Raw genomic sequence first — 9,184 nt, forward strand, 5'->3', positions numbered from 1 at the left:
GCAAATGTTTTTTTGGGACAAACATTAACGATCGACATCGGTACAAAGTTTTAATAGTCACGCAGAGATTAAGCACCGGCAAAAGTTGTCATGATTCCGCCTTGACAGGGAACAGGAGACCTCTATCGCAGGCAATGGAACCTGAAGGCTCACACGGTCGTCGATGAGGCTGCGGCTGCTGCGCGCATGCACGCACGCACGCACGAGGTAACGGAGAAATGCACCGGCAATTCAAGCAGTGGGTATACTGTAGCGCAATAACAACAGTGCAGCTGGGCGGCAAGGCAGCCGGTGCGAACCTGGCCGCGGCGCCTGACACGGATGCTGCAGGCGGGCGCGCAGCGCAGCGCAGCGAGCGCAGTGCCCTCAAACAGTGGCTCGGCGGCGTGTTCGCCGATGTGAAAGACCGAAAGGACATGGCGGGCTTTGCCGTTGCCGTGCGCGGCTGCCTTGCCGCGCCGAGTGAATTCTGAATCTGACTGGCTCGATCTCTGGAGCTGTAAAGCATGTGTGTTGTTGCTTCAGGCGCCAGAGGAGGCCAGAGAGCAGCTACGCGCCAGCAGGATATATTTGTCCGACTGGGTTGCTTTGCATAAAAGAGCAACCCGCTGCTGCTGCCGAGTGCTGAGTGCCGAGCCAGGAGCCATGAAAGCGGGAATCTGAGGCTTGTATGTCTCAAAAGAAACGGGAAACAAAAAGATACCTGAGACAACAGGCCCCAGGTGAGGCTCCGCGAGGGATGGAAGAACAAATATAGTATGCGAGCAGAATTTGAAAGGCTGAGTACGTACTGTCATGCATCCGGCCGTTGTTAGATACTCCTGCAGTTCATGAGTGATGCAAATCATATTTTCGTACCCATCTGGCTGTGATAATTCAGGCCATACTCCAAACGGCTGTGTGGCACCACAATATTATAAAGAAAATACACGAGACTGCTATGATCCTCAAGAAAATCATTCTTGATCTATTACCAATGATAGATCCAGAGCTAAATTTTAGAAGGCTTAACTTCTTCTTCTTTTTCCTTTTTCTTTCTCTTTTTTTTTTCTCTTCCCCTTTTTCTTCTTTTTTTCATACGGAAAAAATATAGAAAATTTTAAGAGACTCTCGAGTGTTTCCGAGGTGGAGGGCAAACCCCTAGCCCCTGAATCCGGCCCTGCCTACTACTGTGTAAATCCAAGAACCAAAATTCTAAACCCCTGTGTATGTGCAAACTAGTACCATCCCCAATCATGGAAGCATAAAGGACGAAGAGTTTTCGTCGACGCGTGCTTTGCACAGTTCTATCCATTCGGTCCAACCAGGGACTGCACGAACCGAACCAACTACGTCCAGGCCATTCTCGAAAGCGGTTTGGACGCTCTCTGGAAAATAGCCACGTCCATCCATGATCCATCAGTCCGCCCGGTCACCCCAGTACTGCCCGCTACGCACCACCGCGGTAACGATGCCATCTGCGCCGTGCGCGCGTCCGTGTGCGCACAGAACGTGGCTGCATGGTGAAGGGAACTGAAATGATGCCCTTGGCTAGTGCATGATTACAGCCGGCACATGATTCACTTGCTCGCCACCGAGCCCCATCATTAGCGCCGAGTAAAACTGCACTAGTAAAAAATGGGAGCTGTTATACCGGTAGAAATAGGGATGCAAACAGAAGATATGAATCCAATAATTCATTTTTTATATTCCTATCCATATTTTAATATGAATAATAATATAAATTTGAATACCTTCGAATATGAATATGAATCGGATGGTTCGAATTCGAATCGCATTCGGATATCTACTCGATCAGGTTGTATATAAATATCCTACACCTTTAATGATAAGAATTTTTATTTTGGTGCGCAAAATATTCGTTCAAAATTGGAATTACTCAAATTTTAGAAATTATGTTCCAAATTCATGTTAGAAATTTATTTTTTTTATTATCAAATTTGACTGAAATTTTATCAAATTTAATTGAGCCAAAATATATAAGTCCGTTCACCTCTGAAATGTGTAAAAGTTTAACGAAATTTGGTTCTCTAATTGGCGAATACAGATATTATCTATTTTCACATCCGAATTTGAAGCAATTCGAATATCCACGTTAGAATCCGAATCTCAATAACAAATTTGGATACATCTATTTTAATATCCGTTTCAAAAACAAATACATATATCTATATTTATGTTTTAACAAATACTAGCTATTCATTTTTCCACCTATAGCCACGTCAGTGCTACGTGGCGGCTAGCTGCATGACGTACACAGGGACAGAGCACAGACCGCTCGCTTGTGTGTCGTCCAGTTGTCCGTCACTGTGTACAGTGGTGTGCCCGGATTGAATTGATCAAGCCCAGCCTTTGAGCTGTCACCTTGAGGGCCCCGCAAATGCATGCAGGATTGTGGGGCCCACGGTTTTCTAGCATCTCACTCTGAAAGCTCCGAAGAAAAGCAGCTCGCTAGAGAGAGAAAGGAAAAGAAAGAATGGGACTGTTTCAACCGGAGAGAGAGGGGGTCCAGTGTAAGTAGGGGTGTGTTTAGTAGAGCTCTGATTCTGTAGTAAGAATAATTTTGTGGTGGAAGTATAGTGAAAGTGATTCTGTGGTGAAAGTGATTCTATTTATAAAATCGTTATGTATATTAGTGGTGGAAGTGATTTCTAAAAGAATATTATGTTAAAATCGAAGAGAATCAGTTGAAAATCAGGTAAAAGCTAGATTTTTCAGCTCTCACTTTGTAATACAAATCGTGGAGTGATTTTCACGCGAAATCCGCTCCCAATCAGAGCATTTGATAGCGCGATAGCTAATTCCCATACAGAATCACTCTACATAGCACTATCAAATGAGAGCTAGATAGTGAGAGACAAAGTCCATATGCTGGTGGTCCCTCATCGCACTCAGGAACCAGGACTTAAGTTGCGTGTTTAGGCTATTTTTATATATATGTACTTTAAAAATTTATCATCTATAATATTATTATAATATTTATATTTTTATTTTTAACTACTAATTTATTTCTTACATTCTATTACTTTTTTCTCCTTTAAATCCATAGTCTTCTCGCTACAGTGTTGAGGGAGCTTGTACTTGCGGCGACGGCGAATTCTCCGTTTTCGAGTACTACAGTCATATAATTCCAACACTCGAAAATGGCTCCACTAGAGAACGATTGCGGGCGGCAAAGCACTATATCAAGCACTGTAGTACTCGATACATGCCTGCTGGAGACGGCCTTGGAGCATGTTTGGCATGATTCAGATCTAATTTTTTTTAAGAACAGATCATATCTAGCTTCAATAAATTTAGGATTTGGAACATCTAGAATCATTCAGGATTTGGAGCTATAAGTGAATTGATAGTATTTGATTGAGTCATCTGGTTTTTATTTTAAATAAAAAATAAAAATTTAAACTATATATTTTTATTATATAAACTTCGAACCTAATATGATTTCGGAGTTATAACTGTACCAACGAGGCCGCTAGGCTCTAGCTGTAATGCTCCACAGCTCGATGCATGTAAACAGGTCTGGCTCTGGGAATCTGTACCATGCAAGCCGCCCGATCGGCTGGCCTACGGCGCACAGACACTCGTTTTCAGTTTTCACCAAAGACAAAAATTCCAATCCAAACTCTGTAGTGGCCGTATCAAATGGACGGTGCAAAAATGTTCCAGACCGTCGCTGAGATTCCAGCTCTGAGCCTCCTCGATCAGCATGGCACATGACTGGCAGAGCTACACAGACGACAGGCAGTAGCCAACGGACGGCTAGGAAGCCCCAGAAGCAAACCGTTGTTGCGTGCAGGCATGGACTTGTGCAGCCACAGCTCTACTATGCATTAGTAGAAGCAAGCACGTATGTAATGTGCAGACCTGTAGAACTCGACAGCTACTGTACTTAGGAGCAGTAGCCCTGCACGGTGCTTGCATGCCCTGTAGACTGCAGCAGTGGTAGTGGCCACACTATGGTCGTGGCAGCTGCGGCTAGGCGTATAACGATTTTATGGCACAAAGAAAGGCTCCAGCCAGAGTCCAAAAAGAGACCCATTTAGGGAGATCAAAGACGCCTGCAAAGCTAAAGTTGGTGCTGCCTAGGCTATGCATTGCTGGGAGGAAGGGAGGAGAGAGAAAAGCAAGCAGGAGATGCAGATAGAGTCATACTAGTAGCATGCACAACGAATTGAATGGGCTTTTGGAGCCTGCCTGCTCCCTTTGCTCAAGCAGTGGTGCTGGTGCAGCATCGCAGCTCAAGGTGGATCGCAGCAGGTTGGGTTAAAAGGATGTGTAGATTCTTCTAAAAAAAAAAGGATGTGTAGATTCTTCTAAAAAAAAAAGGATGTGTAGATTCTTGCTGGTCAAAAAGAGCAAAGGATGCCACTACTACTTAATGCATCGTTTTGGTTAGGTGTAGTATAGTACGGAGTAGCAGCAGCAACTTTGAACCGTGCCGGCCGCCAAAAGCTGGTCAGGAACTCAGGATCCGGCATCCCCCAGACCGGCTCTGAGGATGGATGCTGCCTGTGATAATGTTTGTGGATCGATGCGAGTTTTGCATGGGAGTGTTTGCTGAGGGGCGAGCAGAGGCTCTGATGAATCAGCCAAAGTCGTGCTGTTACAGGTAAGATATGGGCTGAGATTTGTTAAAAACCGATATTCCAAAGGATAATAGTGTCAATTAGACTATAACTACATTAGACGATTAATCAATGTAAAGGCACTTGTTAGGGTTACCGACATCCCTAACAGGTGCAAATCCAGTCTTTTCAATAGCTATATATGTAAACATCCACACAGTTCATGAATACAAAAATTTTATTCCCTCAACTCTACTTTCTAGTCTACTATTCCCTCTATTTTGTAACACAATATATTATCACGCACATAGCCTCTACCATCGAACGGCAAGAACAGAGGCCAATTGGCCAGGCAACAAGCAAGCACAGAGAGGCACGACGACCTCTCCCCGAAGGTAAGTGTGGCAAATCCATTTGACCCATTCATGGCATACCCGCATCTTCCTTCTTCGTCGTCATTGTTCGGCCACATCATCCACGCCGTCACCGCTCTCGTTGTCGTTCGCACCAAGGTGCTACTAGTCTCCGTTTTGGCTGCCACAGCAGCCCTGTGAGTGCCGAACCCCCTGCGGTAGCCTCTCCTCCCGTCTGGCCACCACCCTCACTGCCACCAGCCTCCCTGCCCTTGCCGCCCTTCTCTTTTGGAGTTCGGGCACCTGCAGCGCCGACCACAAGCGTGGGGTCCTTCACGGCGGCGGCTACCACCACGACGGTGATTGGCTCAGGACCACCACCAACTATGGTGGCCCGTCGAGGTGCTCTCCCTCTCTTGGACAGTCCGACAGCGGTGGTGTCCTCCTCTTCCTCGGAGGATCTGGAGGAATACACCCCGCTTACTCCTTCAACGGACGATGACGCCGCACCCACGGCTCCCTCTGACGAGATGGCAACACTGGTTTCGGTGCCCTCTGACGCGACTATCACCCCCCGCAACTAGATCTTCAGAATCCGTCGCGGCAGAAGCCTCCCTAGAGCCATGGTGAACACGGCCCCGCTTCTTCTTCCCGCGGCTTCAACTTAAACATGCCAGCCGAGTCATCCTCCTTCGCGTCGGTCTTCATCGACTCCAGCCTCGATGTTGAGGAGACGCCCTCCGACATGTCCTCTACCTCGGCCTCCATCGATGACGTGCCGTCCGCATTCGCCTTCGGCACCAACGGCAGCACGATGGTGGCATGACACGGCAATCCGACGTTGACCACTGATGCGACCACCAGATCCGCTCACGGCGACACCGAGGCCGTCCCTAGTGCTTCAGCCCGCAACATCCTCTACCGCTTGTGACAACGATGACCAACCATCATCTAGGTCTTCGCCTGGGGTCATGGGCTCCTGCAGCCTTTGGCCTCCCCTCCGAGAGCGCCTAAACGCGCCCGGGCGCGCGCGCATGCATGAGGAAAGGGGGGTTTTGGACCCCATCCTGCACACGTGTGTAGGGGGAGGGGGGAGGTGCACCCCCAACGACGGTGACCTAACGGCGGCACGACAATGTGACTCCAGCACGACTTCACTGTGGTGCGGCCTTCATCCTGGCACGGATCAGCTATGGCCCTTCAACAACGGCGGAAAAAATGGGGCAGGCGGTTAGGGTTGCAAACCCAAACCGCCAGCTCGCCCATTTTATATGACGTGGGGAGGGGTAGCGCCTGGCTGGGCCATGGGCCGAAAGGCCTAAAAGGCTTGAGCCCAGGTTGTCTTGGTCCACAGGCCGAGATCTCTGATGGACTGGTTTTTTTTAAAAAAAAACCCCGTGTTTCTTCATAATTACAGCCACGCCCAATATTTACTGTTTACAGTACTGTCAAATTATGTTTTAGCTATTGTATTTAACTGTAATTGTATTCAGTGATGTTTCATGTTGTAAATTGATGTTCTAGACCCTATTTTATCTAGAAATTTATTATGTCTCATGTGTTTGCCCTTGTGCATTCTCTATGACATACAATTATGTTTACAACTTTGTCAGTTTTGTAATTGAAATTATATTTCTTGCAAAAACACTTATTAATTCAAGTAGAATTAAATAATGCAAAATAAGTGACTACTTGAAAGTGCATCTAGGCCCATTGTGGGTTTTGGATAATTGATGACAAACGATTAAGGTACTAATGGTTTTATCAAGTGTATGAACATGTTTTAGTCCCGTTGAAAAAGGATAAAAGATGTCCATGCCCCTCAAAAAGAAAGAAGAAGTGACATGAAGAGACTCTTAGAATCCAACTATTTTTAAATTTCAATATTGAGTCTTAGGAATGTCGTACTATTAAGATGGATGCTTTTTGTAGTTTTGGTAGTGTCACAGTGCTCAAAGTGCTTTATGAAAACCAATTTATGAGAGACACCATCATTCACGAACACCGGGATCAAATGGCAGTTTTGTCTGGTTCCGGAGTCTCCGGATTGGTCCGAATACTCCAGACTCGGTAGGTGTTCTGGAGTCTCCGAGTGAGACTCAAAGTAGAGCTCTCGGTTAGGCTGTGTTTCTGTTCCCAGAGTCTCCGAGTGAGTTTCCGTAGAGAACTCTCAGTTACGATTTAATTTTTTAAATCCCAGAGTCTCCGAGTTCGTTCAGATACTCTGGATGTTGCTGAAGTCCTGGAGTCTCCGAGTGAGACTCTGAGACAGGCTCTCGGTTAGGTAAGATTTTTACCTGGAGTTTCCGAGTTGGTCTGGAGTCTCCGAGGTCTGATGCTTCCGGTTCTTTCGGGCATCCCCCGAGCTTGAGTTATAGCTGATTTTTCTCTAAGTGTTACCCGGAGACTCGGGTGAACCTGGATACTCCGGGTCAGTGTAACGGCTAGTTCTAACAGGTTAGGAGTGCGGTTTTCTGTGCAACCCGAAGACTCTGAGTCTGCCCGATTTGCACAGTAACGGATAGTTTTTGGGAAGAGTATAAATACCTCTTCACCCCCTCTCATTTAAGCCTTGCTGAACCACCAGCTCATTTGCTCTCTCTAGTGCATTCAATAGCCTTCCCAACTCCCTAGTGCTCAATCTTTGTAAAGTTTTGAGAGTTTGGTTTGGGGAGTGAGATTGTGAGAAAGAGAGCAAAAAGAAACCCTTTGAGCATTTGAGTTCTTGCCAAGCTTCGAATTGCAATCTTTTCTCTTCAAGCTTTGTACTTCTAGACGACAAGAGGTCACCAGTAGAGTACCCAATCACTGTGGAGTGCCACAGGAAGTTTGTATTACCCTCGATTTGAGTAAGAGCTCTAGCTCAATCTTTGTGGTCGCTTGGAAGACGATAGGGTTGGAAAATACCCGGCTCTTGTGAGCTCCTCAACGAAGATGTAGGCACTTCTTTGTGAGGTGGCCGAACTTCGGATTTAAATCTTGTCTCCATTTAAATTCTTGCAAGTTATTCATTCATATTGCTATTTGAGGATTTGCCTAAATTCTATTGCTTGCGAGTATTTAATTATACTTTTATTGTCAAGTAGAAAATATCCATCTTAGAGATACTGTGATAGCTCATAATCTTTAGTAGAATCTCTTAAGCTTACTTTATTTTCGAAGTTCCTACATAGTTCGGACAATCCAAGTTAATTCAGAGTCTCCGGACACTGTTTAATCCGCTGCTGAGTTTTAATTTTCAGAAATGACTATTCACCCCCTCTAGTCGACATCAAGGACTTTCAATTGGTATCAGAGCCTAACCTCCTACAAGGTTTAACCGTTTGGAGGAATTAGAGATGTCGGCATCTGGAGAGAAAAGCTCGAGAAGCCCCAAAGGTGAAACCTCGGGTGGTTATTCTAGAAGACAAATGGATTTGTGAGATGCGTCAACCGCTGGTGGCTCCATAGATAGAAAGGGAGTTGAAATCAATTTTGATTATAGCAAATTAAATTCCCCTTCTAACAACTTCATCTCCGTGCCGTCCGGGCGTGCACCATTTTTTGATGATACTCATTACGCCGCTTGGAGGCACAAGATGAAGATGCATTTAATATCGTTCCATCCGAGCATTTGGAGAATTGTGTGCGTAGGTATTGATTTTCCGGCCGAAGACATGGAGCTCACACCCGAACAAGAACAAGCCATACATAGAAATGCCCAAGCAACAAGTGTCCTACTTAGCGTCTTAAGCCCCGAAGAGTTCAACAAGGTGGATGGGCTTGAGGAGGCTAAATCAATTTGGGACACACTTCAAGTGTCACATGAAGGTACAACTAGTGTGAGGGAATCCAAGATTGAATTACTTGAATGCAAATTGGGAAGATTTGTCATGGAGGATGATGAGACTCCACAAGCAATGTATGATCGGATGATGGTGCTTGTGAACAAGTAAGAGGACTTGGGAGTGAAGAACTCGATGATCACAAGGTTGTGAGAAGGTTACTTAGAGCCTTTGCTCCAAGAAATCCAACCTTGGTCACCCTCATCTGGGAGAGGAGAGATTACAAGAGGCTCACCTCAAGTGATGTTCTTGGGAGAATACTTGCTCATGAGCTAATGGAAGAAGAAGCAAATGAAGTGAAGAACTTGCCCAAGCAAAGCTTCTCTTCTAAGAACAAAGATATAGGTTTCAAGGCAAGCAAGAGCAAACAAGTTGAAGAATCTTGCTCCAGTGAAGACGAAAGCTCCGACGATGAAGAAATTGTTTTCTTTGTAAGAAA

Source organism: Phragmites australis, chromosome 3 (assembly GCF_958298935.1).
Source record: "Phragmites australis chromosome 3, lpPhrAust1.1, whole genome shotgun sequence".
Classification (NCBI taxonomy): domain Eukaryota; kingdom Viridiplantae; phylum Streptophyta; class Magnoliopsida; order Poales; family Poaceae; genus Phragmites; species Phragmites australis.